This window comes from Gorilla gorilla, chromosome X (assembly GCF_029281585.2).
Source record: "Gorilla gorilla gorilla isolate KB3781 chromosome X, NHGRI_mGorGor1-v2.1_pri, whole genome shotgun sequence".
NCBI lineage: Eukaryota > Metazoa > Chordata > Mammalia > Primates > Hominidae > Gorilla > Gorilla gorilla.
In genome coordinates, this window is record NC_073247.2 from 131,794,920 (window position 1) to 131,816,839 (window position 21,920).

Genomic DNA, 21,920 nt, shown 5'->3' on the forward strand with positions numbered 1-21,920 from the left:
TCTTCCTGCAGCCCCATCCCCGGTTCCATTGCACTGCTGGGCAGGCCACTGGGATGCAGGGAGAGCCTATCTCTGTCTGGGTGAAGCTCCCCTGTGATGCACCTTGGATGTCGGGTCTCCCCCGGTCCTTGGGCTCTAGTCCCCACAGGCAAAGGAGACAGTAAATCTGTTGTCTCCAATCCCAGGCGAGTCCCCAGAAATGTTGCAGGATTTTTTAAGGAATCAGAGAGACCAATGGGGTTCAGGAAGATATTTATTATTTAGGTGCAACGGCCCAGTACTCAGCCCAAAGGACTGAGCCCAGAACAAAGAGTTAAGTTACCTTTTAAGCATTTTGTAGGGTGGGTGGAGATCTGTGCAGGGGGAAGCATATTACAGAAGTGAGAAACAAAGACAGTTATTTAATTAATTGAAATATGCATTACAGCATTTCTTACTTTTCAAGGAAAAACATGTTTTACAACTTGAGTTTATCTGTCTAGTGACCTTGCATCTGCCCAGCTAGAGAAACAGGGTCTTCACAATGCCTGGGAAAGGAGGAGAGATAAGGCTCACTAGCCACAGAAAAACAGGCAGTTAATTTTTAAAGGACTCCAACTCTTTCTCTTTCTCAGGGGGAATTGGGTTTTCTTACATACAAATGAGTTTCTCCTTACACATTCTTTAATTTCTTTTAATTCCTATTCCAATACCATAAAAGCGATTAAGGACAGGTCTAGAGTTAGTTAAGGTGGAGGTGGTGATAGAGAGGACAGGGTTACACTGGTAAGGGTGACAGTTAGAAGGGGCAGTCCTTTTAGTGAAATAGATGAGAGGTTTTAGATCTGCACAAACCTTTTTCATGGAAGTCCAACTTTGCTTCTGGGTAGTTTAAAGGACGTAGTCCCATGTACTACAAGGTTGCCAGGCTATAGGAGCAGAAAATCAGCGTCTTGGCTGCAGGTGATCACAACGATGAGTGCTAGGGGTAACTGTGTCAATTAGAGGGCCGAGGCATAAATAATTGTGTGAAAAGGCTAGCTGTCATTGATCTTTTACATTTCCACAAGGTATGACAGAGCAAGCATAAAAGGCAATGGTCTGAGGTGACTCAGACTTAGTTACATTAATAACAAAGGAGCTAGTAACAGAATAAGGAAAGGAAAGGAAGCAATATAGAAGGTATATGAAAATTAAGCTTTCTTTAACTTTAAGTTAGTAAGGCTTAATCCTAGTACAGTAACCCATGATTCTGACGAGGAAGATGTTTTCTTGACTTCAGTATGATAGGTGGGTCCATCCTTTCTCAGCTGTGAGGATGGCAGTCTCAGTGGTTAACAGCATAAAATAGGGTCCTTCCCAGGCTGGCTCGAGTTTTTTTCTTTCTGTCTTTTGATGAGGATGTGGTTTCCAGGCTGCTGCTGGTGTACTGGAAATTCTAGGGCTGGTACCTGTGCTAAAAGACTTTTAGTTCTGAGGGAAGGGAAAGTGGAAGATAAAAAGTATATAATTTTTGCTGCATATTCTGGGGCTTGAGGCCCCATGGTGATGCCTCCCACTCCATTCCTGCTCAGCACCACTCAGGGGATGCTGCGGCCCTGCCCCCTCTTAAGGTCTTGGCCTTCTAGTGGCCTTCATCTCCCCTGCACATTGTATCCTTGGGGATGAGGAGCTTGTGACTTACCCAGCCGCCCTCGGACCTTAAGAAAGCTAAACACCATTTTATATTTGACAATGCTTTTTGTATGATTTTGTACCAGGTAAGTTAAATTTTACCTTTATATTAATGTGCTATTAATGTTAAACTTAATTTTAATAAAATCTTGTAGACATTATCCAATTTTAATGTCAGACTATAAGGTAAGATTTTTATAGACTCTTTTTAACATGTTAAATTTTTTGTTAAAGAGCAGGTTAGTGCTTTAAGAAAAAACTATTGTGGTTTTATTTTAATGTTCAGTTCACAGCAAAACTGGATGATAAACCCTTTACCTTTAGCCAAAATGTTTACACACAGAATTTCCTTTACAATTAACATGTTAAAACTTGCTTAAACCTTTAAAACAAAATTTTTTAAACCTTTTAATGTAGGTAAAAATCCATATTCTTATGCCTCCTTATAATCCTTTTATTAAAAGTATATTTTATTTTTCTTACATACTTTGTACATAAACTGTTTTTTTAATAGTTTTACATTCAGGAGGCCTAATTACTTTTAAATTATACAATATTTCTTGCATAAATTCCCTTTATAACCTTTCTTACGACTTTCATAGACAATCTTCAACATGTCTTAACTTTCTGCCTTCCTTTTACACTATTTCTTTTCCTAGTTTCACCCTCTGTCTTTCTTTGATTTCTGTCTCTTCCAGTTTCTCTCTTACTTATTCTTTCCCCCTATTTCTCTCTCTCATTTGCACTCTCTTTTTTTCTCTCTCTCTCCGTCATCCCTTGTTTCCTTTTTCCTGCGGGGCCGGCAAGGCCGGGCAATGGCATGGGTCCCGCCCCCACACACACACTGCCGTCTGTTTCATCTGCTTTTTTTTCTTTTCCCAATTTCCCTTTTTACTTTTTTCCTTTCTTCTTACACTCAGTTTCTTGGGCTGGGTGGGATTTGTGGGGCTGCAGTCCAGACCCCGGGCCATCACTGGCCCAGAGGCTTGGCAGATGCCTGCTGCAAGTTGCAATAATTATGCCCTTTCACCTCCTCTGCTCTCCTCCTGGTGCCGTTCCCCACACTCTTTTTCACATAGAGCTGGGCTGGGGAGAGGGACTTAACCCTTGGTGCGCCTGTCTGGTGTCACACTTGCTGTTTTTGCTCTCTTTCTCTCTGACTTCCTTTCCTGGTTTCTTTTTCCTCCCTGCTGGACTTTGCCTCTGCCAGCCACCTATGCTGCTGTTTTCCCCCCCTCCTTCCCCTTCCCCTAGGGGAGCAACCGGTGGGAGTGGAGCTTAGCCTTTTTCTTTTCCTGAGAAGAGAGGAAAGGGGAGTTTTGAATATATATTTACTACCGGAGGTTTCTGTGAGATTCAACCCCCACAATGGGGATTTCTCACCTCTTTGAGGTTCAATCCCCCAATGGGGATTTCTCACCTCTTTTTGAGGTTCAACCCCCACAATAGAGATTTCTTACCTCTTTTTAAGGTTTAACCCCCCCAGTGGGGATTTCTCACCTCTTTTTAACCTCCAAGACATCCTGACTAAGGAATACTTTACCACCCCCTGTGGCTTTCTTTCCCTAGTCCTGACTAAGGAATGCTTTACTGCCCCTGCGGTTTCTCTCTCCTCCGTATGTCTTAACCAAGGAATGCTTTACCACCCTGCTGCTTTTTCCTTAGTCCCCACCACCAAGGAAATACTTTACCGGCTCTCCCAGTGTTTTTTTTTCGTCGGTTTGGGCATAGAGTTTCCTGGTTCACATGGATGTGAGGATCCTTTACTCCAGATCGCCAGCCAGTTTTTGTTTTTTTTTTTTCCTGTGTTGCTGAGAGTCTGGGTTTATTCATCACACCAGGTGGATCTTAATTCCATATCCCTGAGGCCACTGCAATGAGGCAGAGGAGTGTGCTCCCTCATGAGAAAGGACTGGAGACCGCCCCCAGAAGAGAACGTATCCATGTACGGATTTCCACCAAAATTGTTAGAAATGCTTGTTTCCCAGTGCCATAAAGAAATTTACTTGAACGTAAATTTAATTTCCTCAGCAAGGGCATTTTTACTTTCTGCAGAAAGGGTACACTCGTCAGCTGTTCTGCCATGAGAGTACACTGAACAAGGGAGACAGGGTCATTTATAACCTGACATGTCCACCCTACTGCTATGTCCGGTCTCCATTGGCTGGAATGGAACCTCACATTCTGTATTAGTCCTGATTGGCTAGCAACTTAGAACTTTTTAAAAGAGGCAAAGGCAGAGAAGAACAAAGGAAGGAGGAAGTAATTTATGGAATGCTGAGAAAGGTAAAAACACCTTCAAATAAGGAAAAGGAACAGGCTATCCTAATGCTTGCTTGGACCAGTATAAGCATGCCAGGGCAAATATTTAGGCTAAATCGTGGAAGCTAAGAACATAAAGTACATTGATTTCTTTATTACAGCTCACAGATATTTAAGAATGTTAGCCCAGGTCTTTGAATAAATTTTGCTTCTAAGAGAAGTTACTATTTGTTCCTAATTAGATGGGGAGGAAAGTCTTTGAGGAGGAACCTCTACTTTACTTTTCACAATCATGAAATGAAATTAGAAACCAATAGCAGAAGGGAAACTGGGAAATTCACAAATATGCGGAAATAAATAATATGCTGTTAAACAACAAATGGATTGAAGAAGATATCACCAGGGAAACTAGAAAATACTTAGAGATGCATTAAAATGAAGACACAAACTCCCAAAACCTATGAAATGCAGCAAAAACAATGCTCAGAGGAAAATCTATACCTAAAAACACCTACATTAAAAAAGAAGAAATGTGCAAAATCAATAATCGAACTTACACATTTAGAAACTAGCAAATGAGAGGAAACTAGACCAAAGCTAGCAGAAGGAAGGAAATAATAAAGAATGGAGACAAACAAAATAGAGAATAGGAAAGCAATATAAACTATCAGCAGAACCAAAATGTGGTTCTCTGAAAGATCAACAAAGTTGACAAACTTTTAGCCAGACTAACAAAAAGAGAGAATATCAAAAACTAAAATAAGAAATGAAAGAGGGGATAATACTGGTTAAAAAAAAAAAACAAAAAACAAAAAAAACCAGACACATAGACCAATGGAAAAGAATAGAGAGCCCAGAAATAAAGCTGCACACCTATGGCCATTTGATCTCTTACAAACTTGACAAAAATAAGCAATGGGGAAAGGACTCCCTATTCAGTAAATGGTGCTGAGATAGCTAACTAGCTATATGCAGAAGAATGAAACTGGGCCCCTACATATCATATACAAAAATTATCTGAAGATGGGTTATCATATACAAACATTTTATCATATACAAAAATTAACTGAAGATGGGTTAAAGATTTAAATGTAAGATATCAAACTATAAGAACCCTAGAAAATTTAGGAAACACCATTCTGGACATCAGCCTCAACAAAGAGTTTGTGAGTAAGTCCTCAAAAGCAATTGCAACAAAAACAAAAATTGACATTTGGGACCCAAGTAAACTAAAGCACTTTTGCATAGCAAAAGAAGCTATAAACAGAGTAAATAGACAACCCACAGAATGGGAGAAAATATTCACAAACCATGCATCCAACAAAGGCCTACTATCCAGAATCTATAAGGAAACAATTCAAGAAATAAAAAACAAATAACTCCATTAAAAAGCAGGCAAAAAACACATGAACAGACACTTTTCAAAAGGAGACATACAAGTGGCCAACAAACATTTGAAAAAATGTTCAATATCATAATCATCAGAGAAATGCAAATCAAAACCACAATGAGATACCATCTCACACCCATCAGAATAGCTATTATTAATAAGTCAAAACACAACAGATGCTGGTGAGGCTGCAGAAGAAAGGACACTTACACACTGTTGGTGGAAATGTCAATTAGTTCAGCCACTTTGGAGAGCAATTTGGAGAATTCTCAAAGAACTTAAAACAGAATTATCATTTGACCCAGCAATCCCATTACTGGCATACATCCAAAAGAAAATAAACTGTTCTACCAAAAAGACACATTCACTCATATATTCATCACAGCAATATTCACTGTAGTGAAGACATGGAATCAACCTAGGTGCCTATCAATGGTGGACTGGATAAAGAAAATGTGGCACACATACACCGTGGCATACCGTGCAGACATAAAAAGAATGAAATCATGTCCTTTGCAGCAACAAGGATGTAGCTGGAGGCCATTATCCTAAGTTAATTAACATAGGAACAGAACACCAAATACTGCATGTACTCACTTACAGTGGTAGCTAAACATTGGGTACTCATGGACATAAAGATGGCAATAATAGGCACTAGGGACTGATGGGGGGAGGTAGGGAAGGGGGCAAGGGTTGAAAAACTAACTGTTGGGTACTATGTTCACTAGTATCCCATCCGGATGACAGGACCATTCAGATCTCAAACCTCAACATCATGCAATATACTCATGTAACAAACCTGCACATGTATCCCCTGAATCAAAAATAAAAGCTGAAATTATTTTTTTAGAAAAAGAAGAGGGGATGTCACCACTGATTTGACAGAAATAAAAAGGATTATAAGAAAATACTATGAACATTGCATTTCAACAAATTAGATGCCCTAATACATTGAAAAACAATTCCTACAAACACACAAACTACCAAAACTGACTCAAGAATAAATAGAAAATCTGCAGACTTATAACAAGTATGAAATTTGACAATAGTGCCAAACCATTCAAAGTGAAACCACTTCGTCTAGGGAAATACCTGTAGTTAGTTGTCTGGCGCCGATGATTAACAACATGGACACACACGTGGAGTGGGTTAAGGAGCAGAAAGTTTAACAGACAAAAAGGAAGAGAGATAGAATAAGCTTCCTCATGCTGAGAAAGCGGGTCACCTGAGAGAGGGTTTCTAGGTTAGGTGCAGAACGTGATCAATTTTGTACAAAGGCTTGAGGAGGCGGTGATTGATTTACATAGAGCCCAGGGGATTGGTTTGACCAGGTGCTCTATTTACACAGTCCATGAAAAGACTGGCCCTCCAACCCTAATCTTTTATTATGCAATTATGGCTTCTATCTGACTGTCGCCATGACACCTGCACATGTGACTTTACCTGGCTAGTGCCATGACACCCGCACACGTGGCCACAAAGAAAAGGGAGCGAGAATCGCCATATTGAATGTACCTGGCTTCCAGGTACAGCTGATGGCATTTACATATGAAAGCTAGCTTGCATAGCTATGCTTGCAGCTTGAAGTTTCAGGCTGCTTTCTGTTAGAAAAGAAATGGTTTGGGGGCTGCTTTCTGTTAGAAAAGAAATGGTTTGGGGGCTGCTTTTTATTAATGGAAAATTCCACCAAGAACTCTTTACCCTTTCTAATTGCCTAAGATAATTTTTAATAACTGCTGTATTAAAAGGATATGTGTACCGAAACTAAGCCAAAACACAACTTTAATAGGCTTAAGATCTCTGTGTGTTTGCTCCTAGACAAAACAAATGGGGTACAGAACAAACAAAAACATGTTGATAGGAGAGAGAATGGATCATGGTCTTTCATAGAGCATTCTGTGCTTCTGGACTCAGAAAAGCTGTCAGACACCTGTTTATGGTTTATTACAGCTACAGAAAACACATTAAAAACAGCAAAGGAAAAAGGTATCACTTGAAGAGAACAGATATTCATATTTCAAATTAAATACTTCAGGAAATCCAGTTTAAATAATTGAAAGCAAAACTCAAATGCCAAAAGTGGGTAAATATTTAGTCATATTTTCTTGTAAGTTTCTTTAGATTAATTGTTGATATTATTGTTGCTGCTGTTGAATATCCATTGTCTTCCTATCCTTAACACTACAAGAACACAAATACGTCATTGTAGATATATTAGCGTAAGCCATTCCCTACTCTTCTAACCAATTCTGAACTCTTAACCATGTGATTTCAAATAAAAAATTTTCCCACGATATGCTCTGTAGTAAAGATATAAATAGGTTTGTAACAGTGACATTTGGGGAAATTTATCAGGGCTTTACATGTATTTACATAATAGAAACAGGCAGAGAATGCTTAAGGACACTAATCCCATTTGTGAAGACTCTACCCTCATGACCTAATAACCTACCAAAGGCCCCACCTTCTAATACAATCACATTAGGGGTTAGGATTTCAACGTATGAATTTGGTGGGGACACAAACATTGAGTCTATAGCACTGTCATATACTAGTGTTCTGTAGCAGATTAGCAAATTTATGAACACACAGTTTCACAATTTCTAGAGGAATATGCTTCCTCATTGTATAATTTTTCATGTTCATTAACAGAACCAGATGTATTTAGCTTCACTATATCATATAAAAATAAAACACCAGGCCGGGCACGGTGGCTCATGCCTGTAATCCCAACACTTTGGGAGGCCAAGGCAGGTAGATCATGAGGTCAGGAGACTGAGACCATCCTGGCTAACACAGTGAAACCCCATCTCTACTAAAAATACAAAAAATTAGCCAGGCATGGTGGCACGCACCTGTAGTCCCAGCTACTCGGGAGGCTGAGGCAGGAGAATCGCATAAAACCAGGAGGTGGAGGCTGCAGTGAGCCGAGATCGCGCCACTGCACTCCAGCCTGGGCGACAGAGGGAGACTCCATCTAAAAAAAATAAAATAAAATAAAATAAAACACCAAAAGCATATAAACTTAAAACTTAGGTTCAGTAATTAGTGTTTAAGTGGTTACTTAGAAAAGATCTAGGTTCTTATTTTAGGCAAACATAACATTAAACAAAGCTAGCCATCATTTGAAGTTATTTCCCTATTAACTATTTTTACAGGATGTCCATGTTTGACTGGCATCACAAAAGCAAAAACCTAAAAAGTTAAATGCATGAGTTTGTTGTTTTACTGCTGTGCTTGACACACATGACGTAATGGAATCAGACAATTCATTTTTACCTGCATCTTTACTTGTACATTTGTTGTTAGTTTGGATTATATTTATTATTATTATTATTATTATTATTATTATTTCAGACACAGTCCCACTCTGTCCCCCAGGCTGGAGTGCAGTGGCACCTTCTCAGCTCACTGCAACCTCCGCCTCCTGGATTCAAGCAATTCTCATGTCTCAACCTCCTGAGTAGTTGGGATTACAGGCGTATGCCACCATGCCTGGCTATTTTTTATTTTATTTTATTTTTAGTAGAGATGGGTTTTCACCATGTTGGCCAGATGGTATCAAACTCCTGACCTCACATAATCCACCCACCTTGGCCTCTTAAAGTGGTGGAATTACAGGTGTGAAACACCGCACCCAGCCATTAGCTTGAATTTATAATGTTTATAACCTTAAACATCTGCCAGACATAATATTAGTTTATTAAATGAGTAAACCCAAATAGAATAAAAATATATGCCCATATTATACTTGAAACTGACAACTCAGAAGACAGCTGTTTTTATTAAACCAAAAATATTAAACTAACTTTATTTACCAAAGATTTAACCAAGTCATGTGAACTTGAAAGGCATTTGGGTTTCTTTCTATATCACTGGGAGTTTTAGGAATATTCCATTGAGATAAGTGTTCATTTATCTTTAGGCCAATTTGAATAGAGCTCCTTTAAGAGATTTTATAAATTCATTAGTTAATACCATCCAGAGGTGGAAAAAAATCACATATACATAACATACATTCATACATAAACATAGACACAGGCATAAATGGAGATCTTGGTTTCATTCTAAACTTTTAGCCATGAATCAATACAAAACTCATTGATTCATATCTTCTTTATATTTTTATCCGAATTATATTTCTGACAAAAATGGGACAAGGTTACCTACTGAATAAAGGCTAAAGCCTTTTTTAAATCAATATTTGTATAGAAGACTTTTAAGATTTTCTTTTACCCTGATATGTAATCTTATGAAGTCCGTGGATACTATTTTAGGCAAGAGACTAAGGAGACATCTAGCGGCTGTTTGAATATCTCCAAAACACATCTGAGTGGATAAAATATTCAGTCTATTTCTAATTATCCTTTTTCCTTTTGAGCTTCAGGTAGTTGCCTTTGGGGTCACTAAGTCCCTTGAGAGCCCCTAATAGGGTCAAGCAACCTAAAGGTAAAGAGACTGGGAAGTTGAGGGGTCAAAATGGGAAGGGAAGTCTGGCAGGAGTGGACAGAGGAATGGAAGAGGTAGGAGTTTGCCAGGGACATATTAAAGCATTCAAGGCAGCTGAAGAGAAGATTGAAGGTAGCAATGAAACCAAGTGCCCCGTTTTCTTAAAAGGAATTATTTTTACCTTTTTTTCTTTTTCCCTCGCCTCTTACTTAGCTCTTTAGGAATACAATTAAAATCTTTACCTTCTTTTTAACAGGCACTCCCTGCACTGCAAGCTTATCTAACTATGTTTTTGCTTAGAAGTTCCAGGGACCAAATCTCAAAACAAACAAAGCACCCTCTGGAATTCTCCCCCACCGGGAGACTGCCTCAAAACAGCAATTAATTAACAACCCACTTCTGTCCACGAAGGCACTGACCAGGCCATCAGACCACAGCATCACTTAAGGTAAGCATTGGAGCGAGTCACATAGATCCCACACCTAGTCACCCCTCTTGCATGCCATTCACTCCAAGTTCCCCTTTTTAAACCCTTGTTTTCTATCCCAAAGTTTAAAGTGGATCCCTTAAGGCAGGAGCCTCTTCTGCTTCTCCACTGCTAAGCTCTGGAATAAGTCAGTTTCTTTTCTTTTTCTTTCTCTTTCTTTCTTTCTCCCTTTCCTTTCTTTTTTTCTCTCTTTCCTTTCCTTTTTTCACTCTTTCTTTCTTTTTTCTTTTTTTTAAGATGGAGTCTCACTCTGTCACCCAGGCTGGAGGGCAGTGGTGCAATCTCAGCTCACGGCAACCTCCGCATCCCAGGCTCAAGCAATTCTGCCTCAGCCTCCCGAGTACCTGGGACTACAGGCATGCACCACCACGCCTGGATAATTTTTTGTATTTTTAGCAGAGACAGGGTTTTGTCATGTTGGCCAGGCTGGTCTTGAACTCCTGGCCTCAAGTGACCTGCCTGCTTCAACCTCCTGAAGTGCTGGGAATACAGGCGTGAGCCACCATGCCAGGCCTAGAATAAATCACTTTCTTTTTACCACCCTCGTCCTTGCTATTTGATTTTGCAAGCGCTGAGCGGCCAAATCTGTGTTTGGTTAAACATTTGGTGGCCCATACAGGGAGCACTGTGCATTTCTGGCTGTCCGAGCCTACTGGCCCAGTTTACACTACTGGGCAGGGCACAGGGCCACCTGTGAACACCAGCTGCTTGTTGGTAAGCAAGTTCTTACAACTGCTTGTTGTAAGAACATTAGGGTATTTCCCAGAAGCTGCCAAAATGCTTTCTTTTCAAGTAACCTCCCTTTCTCTTTCCTGCATGATGTCTGCTGCCTTCAATGCCTTGCTGGTATAAAGAATGTGACCTCTGAAGAAATTTGGCAACCTTTGAAACTGGGTGAGTGACTTGGAGTGGACTCGACTTTCCTCTGTGTCTTCTACAGTGTTGCTGGGGATCTGCTCTGTTTAGACTTGGCTGCCAGTGGCACCATTTTGGCGTTTAACACATTTGTATATGTGGCACCATTGGGGCTTTGGCACCATTTGGACTTAGCTGCCTGTGGAGCTGTTTGGAACTGAGGTAAGGCATTCAGGATTTTACCTAGCCCCTTAACCAGGGTTTTGTTCAGAAGTGCACCATTTGTTTGTAAGTATGAGTGTTTGACCTTTGTGTGTGGATCCTGATTTCATCCTTTCCTTTTCACTTCCAACTTCATCTTCCTGATTTATCTTGCAAAGCCACCTACATCGTTACTTCTCTCAGGCAAATGTATCTTTAGCTCCCTCCAGCTGGAAACAGTTCACTTCAACCAGTGACTTGTGGAGTGGGGAGGGATTCATCCTACATTGTGCAGGTCTAGGGTACTTGGGCTCTCCCTGACAGGAGGTAAATGAGAGTGGTGGGGGTACCAACCCCACACCATGCAGGGGCTGGAAGGGTCACAAACCTCCTTCTCTTTCCTTCTCTTTCTCTTTCTCTCCTTTAAAACCCAGCTCCTTCACAGAAGCCTGCCAGGAACTTCATATTTTAATTCTCTTTGGAATTACAGCTGGTTACATATTATGACGTATTTTTGTGCACATTTTTAAATGATGAGAAAATTACAGCAAGAAAAATTCAGAGCTCGAGTGGTAACCTGCAACTAGAAAGTTAAGCAGAGTGTTTTAAAGCTCTCTATCTTCCTCTAATTTCTATTCTGCCTGCTTGAAATCTATTACTAACCTTCGGGTGCTGAGATGAGACTCGTTATTTGTGGTCCAACTAGAATATAAACATTGGAAACTCATCTGAAACTGAAAAAAAAAAGATAGAAGAGGTTATATATATATATATATATATATATATATATATATATGTATTTTTTTTTTTTTCAAACTGCCACAGAGACTGCTTTACCCAAATTTTGGTTCACAGCTTTCATTGGATTATATATTGGGGGCAATCAAAATTTAGCCATATAAACAGCTTCCAATGTAATCAAAGAATAATGTGGATCCAGCTATCTTTCATAAAGTTGTGAGTTTGTATTGTTATCTGATGGCTAGAATTCTGAGGTAAAAGCTATTGGGACCTTTGTTTGTGTGCGTATACATGTTTAGATCTGTTCATGTGTATGTACATGTATTATATATTGTATCTAGCATGCTACCAAAAGGATTATAAGTAAATGAGTACAATCTGCCAAGATGGGCAGATTACTTGAGGCCAGGAGTTCAAGACCAGCCTAGCCAACATGACAAACACCCACCTCTACAAAAAATGCTTTTTAAGTTCACATGAATTTAGTAATCTTTGATAAATAAAACTGATCTTAAGATTATTGGTGAAATAAAAATAGAAATACCTTCAGAACTGTCAGCACACATTTTTGTCTGAGTTTATTGACCAAATGGTTTATATTTGTCACTGTCTATAAATAAAAGTATTAGGCTTTAACATAAATGTCATAAGCCTATAAATCCACCAAAAAAAATCTTTGTGTGATTTTTTAAATAAATAAGACTAATATAATATTGTTAGTTTAGTAAAAAATTAAATCTTCTAAATTATCAACAAAATGCCCATATGTTTAACTTTAAGGTTCTTACTTAAATAAACACCTAATGTGTACAGACTTTAAAAATGGTTAACAGGGAACTAACTCTAAATAATGATTACCTTTGTGTAATATCTCAGTTTTCATAAGTAATCTAGATAAACTGTCAAATGTTTAAAAATTTAAACATGTAAATAAAATAAATGCTTGCAGGCCAGGTGCAGTGGCTCACACCTGTAATCCCAGCACTTTGGGAGGCCAAGGTAGGCTGATCACTTGAGACCAGGTGTTTGAGACCAGCCTGACCAACATGGTGAAACCCCATCTCTACTAAAAATACAAAAAAAATTAGCCAGGCATGGTGGTGCATGCCTGTAGTCCCAGCTACTTGGGAGGCTGAGGCAGGAGAATCACTGGAACCTGGAAGATGGAGGTTGCAGTGAGCTGAGATCACTCCACTGCACTCCAGCCTGGGTGACAGAGTAAGACTCCATCTCAAATAAATAAAAAATAAATGCTTGTAAATAGAGTTTTCATGTATTTTTAAATCTTGAAATTTTTAAATTAAGTAATAATTGCTTGTTGGATGTCTGGGCCATTTCTAATTAAGAAAAAATTAAGTAAAGAAAAACGTGTTTCTAAAATCATGGAGGCCGGGCACAGTGGCTTACACCTGTAATCCTAGCACTCTGGGAGGCCAAGATGGGCAGATTACTTGAGGCCAGGAGTTCAGGACCAGCCTAGCCAACATGACAAACACCCACCTCTACAGAAAATACAAAAATTAGCCAGGCATGGTAGTACATGACTGTAATCCCAACTACCTGGGAGGCTGAGGCACGAGAATTGCTTGAGCCTGGGAAATGGAGGTTGCAGTGAACCAAGATCACACCACTGCCCTCTAGCCTGGGCAACAGAGTGAATCCATGTCTCAAAAAATTAATTAATTAGTTAGTTAATTAATTAAAATAAAATTATGGAATGGTTTCCTCTATAAAATACTATTATCTGTTAAATTGTTCATAATTTCTTGCTTCCTAGGTTTTCACTAAAATTTACGGTCGCTAAGAATAAGAATTCTAGTTAATAAGTATTATATAAGTTATATTCCTAGTTTAAAAATAATTTTATATAATGCAGAGGGTTTTTTTAGTTTTTTTTAAAAAGGAAAAAGGCAATAAATAGGAGACAGGTATGAAAAAGTTATGGATATAAAAATATATCTTTAATTTTAAAATGGTATAAAGAAAATAAAATAATTTTTATATATATTCAACCTAAAATAAAGTGACTGGTTATTTAGAAAAGAGAAAAATTTAGGACAAGTCAAATAGTCCAAGCATGTTATAGATGATCTATGTAAGTCATGATAAAGTTTGTGAAGAGGAATTTATGAAAGAAATTTTATATATAATTAAGTTGGGCTATAATTAAAAAGGAATTATTTATAATAGTCTTTCTAAAGATTGGTCACCTATGGTAAAACAAAGTTTTCTTAAGGTATTGATTTACTCTTAATAAAATTACAAAAGGTAGAAAAGGGAAAAGGACTCAGAATTTAAAAAAAAAATTGCAAAAGATTATTAATTTTAATTCTATAACCTATTTCTTTTAAAAACTTCTTGGAATCATATCTCAGAAGTTCAACTTTTGATGTGTCTCACTGCATTCAGCTTTTTTTCCCCTTGAGAGGGCCCAAGGTAACAACTCTCTCCTTTAGCTTTTTTATCAACTCCTATAACATTTTTCTTCCAGTTCTAACTGCTGTTGTGGCCTAATGCTAAAATGTTTTCTCTTAAAGGTCTAGAAAAGTAATGTTTTCCTCTAGGATAACTTGACTCTGCACTCTTGTCTTTCCTTAATATGTCCAAATTTTCAATGTAATCTGAAAATTTCTCATGCATTTAGTCAGAGTCATGTATTCCCTGGCTATACTCATTACCTTAAACACAGTCTTCCCGTGTACGATTAAAGTTAAGTACTTTTTTCATCTAGTTTGACTTTCAGGTTATCTAAATGGGCTTTCTAATTTAAAAATGCAGTCACACTAAAGAAGGGGTGGGATTTTTTTGCCTTTTTGATAACTGGCTTAAGAAACAAGATTTTACATTTTATCAAGATAGTTCCTATGTTGTCTTAATAAGGTTTATTAAGTTTTTGATTAATTAAAAAACTGAGATTTAAAAGGATTTAAGTTTTTATATACATGTAACCTTCCACCTTGCCTTTAAAATCTCTTAGTTATCATCTTGGATACATTAGCAACTTTTGTTTTACAAGGACCTATGGTTCTGTTTTGATCAATTTTAAGCCTTTTAGCCTCTTTGACAGATGTCCTCAAAATCAAATCCTAAATTAAGTCTCAAACTTATTGCTGAGGTTTATCAAAGGTATAAAAATTAATGACTATAAGGTTATAAAATCTTTTTACAGCTTCCAATCAGGTCATAAACTCCAGTATTACCACCTCCAACCCCTTAAAAGTCCTCATCAGGTGCTATTGATAGCGACAGGAGGCAGAGAAATTCTAGGCAGATGGGAGGGGTCCATGGTAAAACCCCACCTTTGAGCCAAAAAGCCTGAAACACATAGCCCAAAGTGAGAACTTCTATTCCTGTGTGCCCACTCTCTCCCAATTGGTTCTTCCTGAATAATGTATTTTTCCCAATCGAATATTGCCTTTTCCAAAACTACCTAGGCCCATTCTGCCTCCCATCCTGTGTCTATAAAGACCCCAGATTCAGCCAATAGAGAGGAGAAGCGGCTGAATGTCAGGGAGAGATGACTTGACTTCAGAGACAGTGGGTGGACATCGGAAAGAGGCAACTTGACTTTGGAAGAGAGAGGCAGAGAGGCAGCTTGATTTCAGGGTAGAGCGACCTGCCCTTACTGTCCCCTTTCCAGCTCCCCTCTCCACTGAAAGCCACTTTCATCAGTCAATAAAATTCTCTACATTCACCATCTTTCAATTCATCTGCATGACCTCATTCCTCTTTGGCACTGGACAAGAATTTGGGACTCACCAAGTGCAGGTAGCCAGAAAGGTTGTCACACTGGCCCTTTACCCTCACTGGCAGAGGGAAGCTGCCCCATGTGATGAGGCAAAAGGCCCACTGAACTAATAACACACTGCTGTCTGAGGATGGTGGAGCTAAGAGAGCATCATAACATGCCTTCTGGGGCCTTGGGGTTGGAGGCACCCCCACCTGGACAATGCCACAGGGCCTGCACAGAGTTTGCTCCTGCTGGCACCAAAGCAGCCAGCCAGTTCCTGCACTTGCTTATTCCGGCTCCTGCACTGCACTCATTCACTCACACATTCCCTCCTACGAGGGGTTGAGTGGGGTGGGCTGAGTAAATGGGGCACCCCTGTTGCAAATCCAATGAAGGGGTCAAGAAAATATCTTGCATATCTATTAACTAATCTTTGTGTTGTTAAGTTATAGGGCTTTGACTCCTGGATACACATATCTTATCTAAAGAAGACACTGACTCCTGCCAGTATCTGACACCAGACTCAAGTTAACCAAAGTCTTCTCTTTAGACTCAGGCAAAGGCAACAATCAAAATAAACTGCTTTCATGAGACACAGGGAAAGGTCTGTCCTCAAAAACATTAAGATTCATTTAATAATTTTGCCTCTATCTGGAATAATATAAGTTATTCTATGCCTTAATACTAAATGATTTAAATGTTTAGCTACCTATAAACTTACCTTTCTCAAAACTAGACAGGGCTTTTAACTTTTTTGTTTGTAACACTGCTAATTCTTTATCTTTGTTTTGCCTCCAGAGCGTAAAACTATTCAGTCGTTCCAAACCCAGGGACTATTGTGCAAGCGGTGGGCATATGAGATTATAAGGGCTAGTTTTGAGGGATAAAACCAATTCAGACCCTCCAAATTGAGGATGGGCACACAGAGGCCTAAGCCACTAAACAAAATGCTTGTGTTTTATATACCTAATTGCTACAAGCCAAAATTAGAATAGCTCAATGCATAAAATGTACGCTCTTATGTTACTTGAAAGGGATTTTAAAGGTTAATGGGTGCCTGCTTACCTCCATTCCCATCGGGCCTAGAATGTTTAATTGCCTATAAATCTTTTGGCTCTAATCCCTTGGCAATAGGGGTCGTCCCTTGGCCATAGGGGTCCTACCAAGGGACATAATGGACACACACCACCCTGGCAACAACACGGGACAAAATTAAAGTTTAGCCATCAATGCTGCCTCTGGTATGTCTTAACCAAAAGCAGTGGGGAATATAAACTAAAAAAAATAAAATCCTAAACCCCAACCAACTAAATGGATTCCCTTCTTGCCCGAAGGGAATCCCAAAGAAACCTAAAAGAAAAAGTTTCAGGCCATGACAGACAGCAGGGCATCAGGCATGCCTCACTACACCATCCCCACCCTTTCTGGAATTTAGGCAAAACTGACAAGCATTAACATTAAAATGGAGATCATAAGACTGATAAGACAGATTCTTTGTAACAATAAGATACCAAACTATAAACAAGACCACTGACCATAGGCTAATTCTGGCTAGTTTACAAAAAGTACACATTTGCATGCCTTTATGTCCTATAAAGACCTTTTGATGTCTAGGGCCTAATTATAATACATTATACGTTAAGTCCCCACACAAAAATAAACATGAGTCATATGTTACATACATATTTGTTCCATACACGTGTCAAGACTGCCTTCATAAACATTTATGACCTCTCCTGTATGTCTTAACCAAAAGATGTGGGAAATATAAACTAAAAAAAAACTGTTAAATTTGTGTATTGAGTCCACCTGTCATCATATCCCCACAAGAACTCTGGACACAATTGATAGTGGGGACTGTGCATGATAATTAAGTAATTAAGACTGAATGCTAAATATTATGCCAGATAATTCAGAAAATGTCTTGTTAGCCCTGCAAGACATGAACCAACAAATCAAAACTATGTCTGACCCCACATTGTCGCTAGCTCAGTGGTTAGCAACCTGGTTCAGGTCAGGACCGTCCTGGTGGCAAAAGCTGCTTATAACTTTGGCCCTGGTTGCAGGGATAGGCATATTTCTTTGCTGTGGATTTTACTGCTGTTGCAACTTCTGTATGGAAATGCAAGACAGGCTTTCCCAAGAGACTTTCCTGGCCTCGCACCATAATGCTCCAGCAAACATTGTCTGTGAACCCCAGTACTTGTGAATATTTCCAACTCCAATGGATCAGTTCCATTCTGGTACCCTATAACTCCTCCCACTTTCAGCAGTAAGTAGCCAGAATAAAAACAATGCCCAAATCCCATGAAAATGGAATGGAATTTGACAGTGGGGAGTCGTAACCAAGTACCTCATTTTCTTAAAAAGAATTATTTTTACCTTTTTTTCTTTTTCCCTCACCTCTTACTTTACTCTTTAGGAATACAATTATAAACTTTACCTTCTTTCCAACAGACACTCCCTGTGAAGCAGGAGAATAGGGTCTGGAGGCAGGGAACCTAAAGCTGTTTCACACTAACTTCCTAGAACTAAATTGAAAGGAAAGCCCTAACTTTCCACACCTAAGTAACAAAAGGACCAGAGGCTACTCCCTTTGCAAACCCCCACCTTTCCTTTGCTGCAGATGGGAAATTGAAAGTACCTCTCTGATTGGTTGATTTTGGCAACCAATCAGACCTTTATATAGGAGTGTAACTTTATAACTTTAGTTCAGCTCAATCTGATTGATTGCCAGCCAGGTCTCCATTTGCATAGAAGTACAACTTTTTGACTTCACTTTAGCCTCTGATTGGTTGCTTTCTGCAACCACCAGATGTTTGCATGGGAATGTGACCTTTGTAAGTTCACTTCAGCCTCTGGTTGCTTTCTGCAACCACCAGATGTTTGCATGGGAATGTGACCTTTGTAAGTTCACTTCAGCCTCTGGTTGCTTTCTGCAACCACCAGATGTTTGCATAGGAATGTGACCTTTGTAAGTTCACTTCAGCCTCTGATTGGTTGCTTTCCGCAACCATTCAGACTGATTGCGGGCCACCACTTCATTTACGTGAGGTAAGCACCAAGTGGCCAATGGGAAACCTCTAGGGGGTATTTGGACCCAAGAAGATTCTGTATCTGGGCCCTTGAGCCGCTGCTCAGGCCTGCTGCCACCCTGTGGAGTGTACTTTCGATTTCAGTAAATCTCTGCTTTTGTTGCTTCACTCTTTACTTGCTTTTTTTGTGCATTTTGTCCAATTCTTTATTCAAAACGCCAAGAACCTGGACACCCTCCACCAGTAACACCTAGACTGAAAGCTTATTTAAATATATGTTTGCTTAGAAGTATCAGGGACCAAATCTCAAAACGAAACAGGCACTCTCTGGAATTCCCCACCAGGAGATTGTCTCAAGACAACAATTAATTCACAATCCAATTCTATCCATGATGGTGCAGACCAGACCATCAGATGGCATCACTCAATGTAAGTCATCCAAGCGAGTCACGTAGACCCCGCACCTCCTTGCCCCTCCTACATGCCATTCACACCAACTTTCCCTTTTTAAGCCCTTGCTTTCTTCCCTGAAAGTTAAATCAGTTCCCTTAAGGCAGGAGCCTGTTCTGTTTCCCCACTGCTAAGCTCTGGAATAAAAGTCACTTTCTTTTTACCACCCTCGTCCTTGTTATTCAATTTTGCAAGCAATGAGCAGCTTAGCCTGCGTTTGGTTACAGTAAGAGGAGGAAGGAGGAGAGAAACCAGTGGGAAGAGAGAAGTCTTAGAGACACCAGTTTGGGGAGATGATAAGTTTCCCAAAAAGACCAGTGAAGTTCCAAATTATCCTCAGCAAAACCATGTCAACAAGAAGGAGTTGGACAGTGTAGGTGGAGCATATAGTCAGTAGGAATTCAAGAATGGTGTTTCAGTTGACTCAGAAGTTCCTGTGGGAAAAACAGGATCAAATAGAACAGAGAGGCCTCACAAAGTAACAAGGAAAAAAATTTCCAGCCTGGGCAACATAGTGAGACTCTGTCTCTACAAAAAAAAAAAAAAAAATTAAAATTAGCCGGGCACAGTGGCGTGTGCCTGTACTCCCAGCTACTCAGGGGTGCTGAGGTGGGAGGATTGCTTGAGCCTGGGAGGTTGAGGCTGCAGTGAGCCATGATCACACCACTGCGCTCCAGCCTGGGCAACAAAGGAAGACCCTGTCTCAAAAAAAAAATTTTCCAGCCCAAAGAATCAATGAATAATTCCCACTCAAAATAGAAAGCCAGAAAGAAAAGCTTTCAGCCCAGGGAGCCAGAGAATAATCCCCACTCAAGACAGAGATCCAGGAAGGAAACCATCCAGCCTAGGAGATACCTTTCAAAACAAGCCTGGGACTCTAACCTGCTTCAGAGAGTATACTCAGAATCTTAAGAATCAAATCAGTCCTTACCAGCTTTAACAGAAGTTTGCCTGGAACAATGGTTCAAAAGTCTGACTTAGCAGTGGATCCCAAATCAATCAGTCAGGAGTGAAGGAAAGGGCTTAAAAGGTGCACATTTGAGGTCCGCAGTGATAGGTCCAGGAGTCCAATGATGAATCTGATCCTATAAAAGTCACAGCATCATTACTGTTCAATTTTTTTAAATGACACTTGTTAAAGATGGTGAGAAAGACTGTGTTCAAGGGGGAAATATCAAGATAAGTATAGGAATCACTGCAATGGCATCTTTCAATGGGGGAGATAGATTGAGATCAGCTAAAATACAATGTGGGCAAGTGGGAATTTAGAGCCAAGGAACAAGGTGGGAGTCAATGGATGGAAATTAACTAAGAGGAAACATCAGGCATAATGGAAGATTTGGGCCAAACCGACCTAACGTTATTTTTGCTGAAGGCACCAGGGCGATCAAACATCACCTGGGAGATGGTGGAGGATGAGGAACCAGATTAGATATTGAGAGTGCTTGGATATAGGGGATGACTAAATAGACTTAGCAGGACTTAGCAATTTCCTTGCTGAAATCGGACAATGCAGAGACAAACTCAGAAATCCAAAAATCCAGGCCTAGTTGAAAAAGAGCTCAAGGGAACCTGAGTAAAATTCGGTCAATAAGAGAATCTTTGTCAGCACTAGAATTCTGGGATGAATAAAACAGAGCTCCTTCCTTCCAGGAGCTCAGTGTAGTGGGGAATAAAAACATGCTCTCTAATCCCAGCTACTTGGGAGGCTGAGGTGAGAAGATCGCTTGAGGGCAGGAGTTCCAGACCAGCTTGGGCAAGGTAGCGAGACTTCATCACTAAAAAATACAATTTTTATTACATAATATATATATTATATACAATATATGTTATATATTAACATATATAATATATAACATATATATTATATATAATTTTCTTTAATGATAACACAAGACAAGGAAATTCCAGTGAGTATGAGGTGTTTGGCTATGTGTGCTCCAGCAGAAGGTGAAAGGGAGAAGAAGGAGACCAGGGCAACTTATGAAGGGACATGATGAAGAGTAAGAACGTAAGGGAGTAGGTAGGATGCATAAGGGATCCATCAGCTGTATGGATTGAAAGGGTGAAAACACAAGGCAGGCAGAGAGGAAATGTGAATAGACAGAAGTAAGATGTCAGGGACTCTGCAGGCAGGTGAGCTCACTCACTTCTGCCACAGGCTCTCCTCCCTCTCCTTATTGAGGAGGCTAGGCCACAGCTTGTCATACCCATAGGGGTGTGGGTAGCTGCCATAATTGGCGGACCAGAAGACAGAAGCTAAGGGGATGCCATGCTGGGCAGAGGGCCACCCTAGAAAGCACGACCACTAGTGTGAGCGGTAGGACTGGTTTCAAGAGCTTTGGCAGAGGCCACCCAGCTGATGGCTGAGGCCATTCCAGTCCCTAGGCCATGGGCAAGAGTGAAAGTGAAAGCAGCAGTCCTGCAGGGAGTGGGCAGATTTGCTGGGCTTGGGGCTTTTCCAACAACTTTGACATTTCGTCCAGAGCCCAAGGACTCCCAGATACCTCACTGCTGCTGTGGGATAAGGGGATAAAGAAAAAAGCCAGTAGGGCAACTGGGTCCCTGTCTCCTTCCAGTTCCACATGACATTCAAGTCTAAGCTAAACAGGAGACCTTGTCCTTTCTCTGCCTCATTCCTAAATGACTGAAGAAAGTGTTACCAAA

General features: G+C 39.9%; 1 protein-coding gene across 3 annotated transcripts in view; it reads right to left on the minus strand.

Moving 5' to 3' along the window:
* Positions 1-235: 235 nt before the first annotated feature.
* The window catches only part of LOC101149428 (putative uncharacterized protein CXorf42), a 155,739-nt gene continuing 134,054 nt past the window's right edge, over positions 236-21,920 (minus strand). Inside the window, exons 2-6 of one of the 3 annotated variants that reach the window (XR_010132585.1) lie at positions 20,185-20,338; positions 11,961-12,031; positions 8,161-8,282; positions 3,345-3,524; positions 236-1,452 (exon numbers count right to left, since the gene is read on the minus strand). The gene's annotated coding sequence lies outside the window, so the exon portion shown is untranslated. Of the gene's footprint in view, positions 3,525-8,160; positions 8,283-11,960; positions 12,032-20,159; positions 20,339-21,920 lie in introns of those variants that run through there. The other 2 variants (XR_008675541.2, XR_010132584.1) reach the window with 2 other exon arrangements.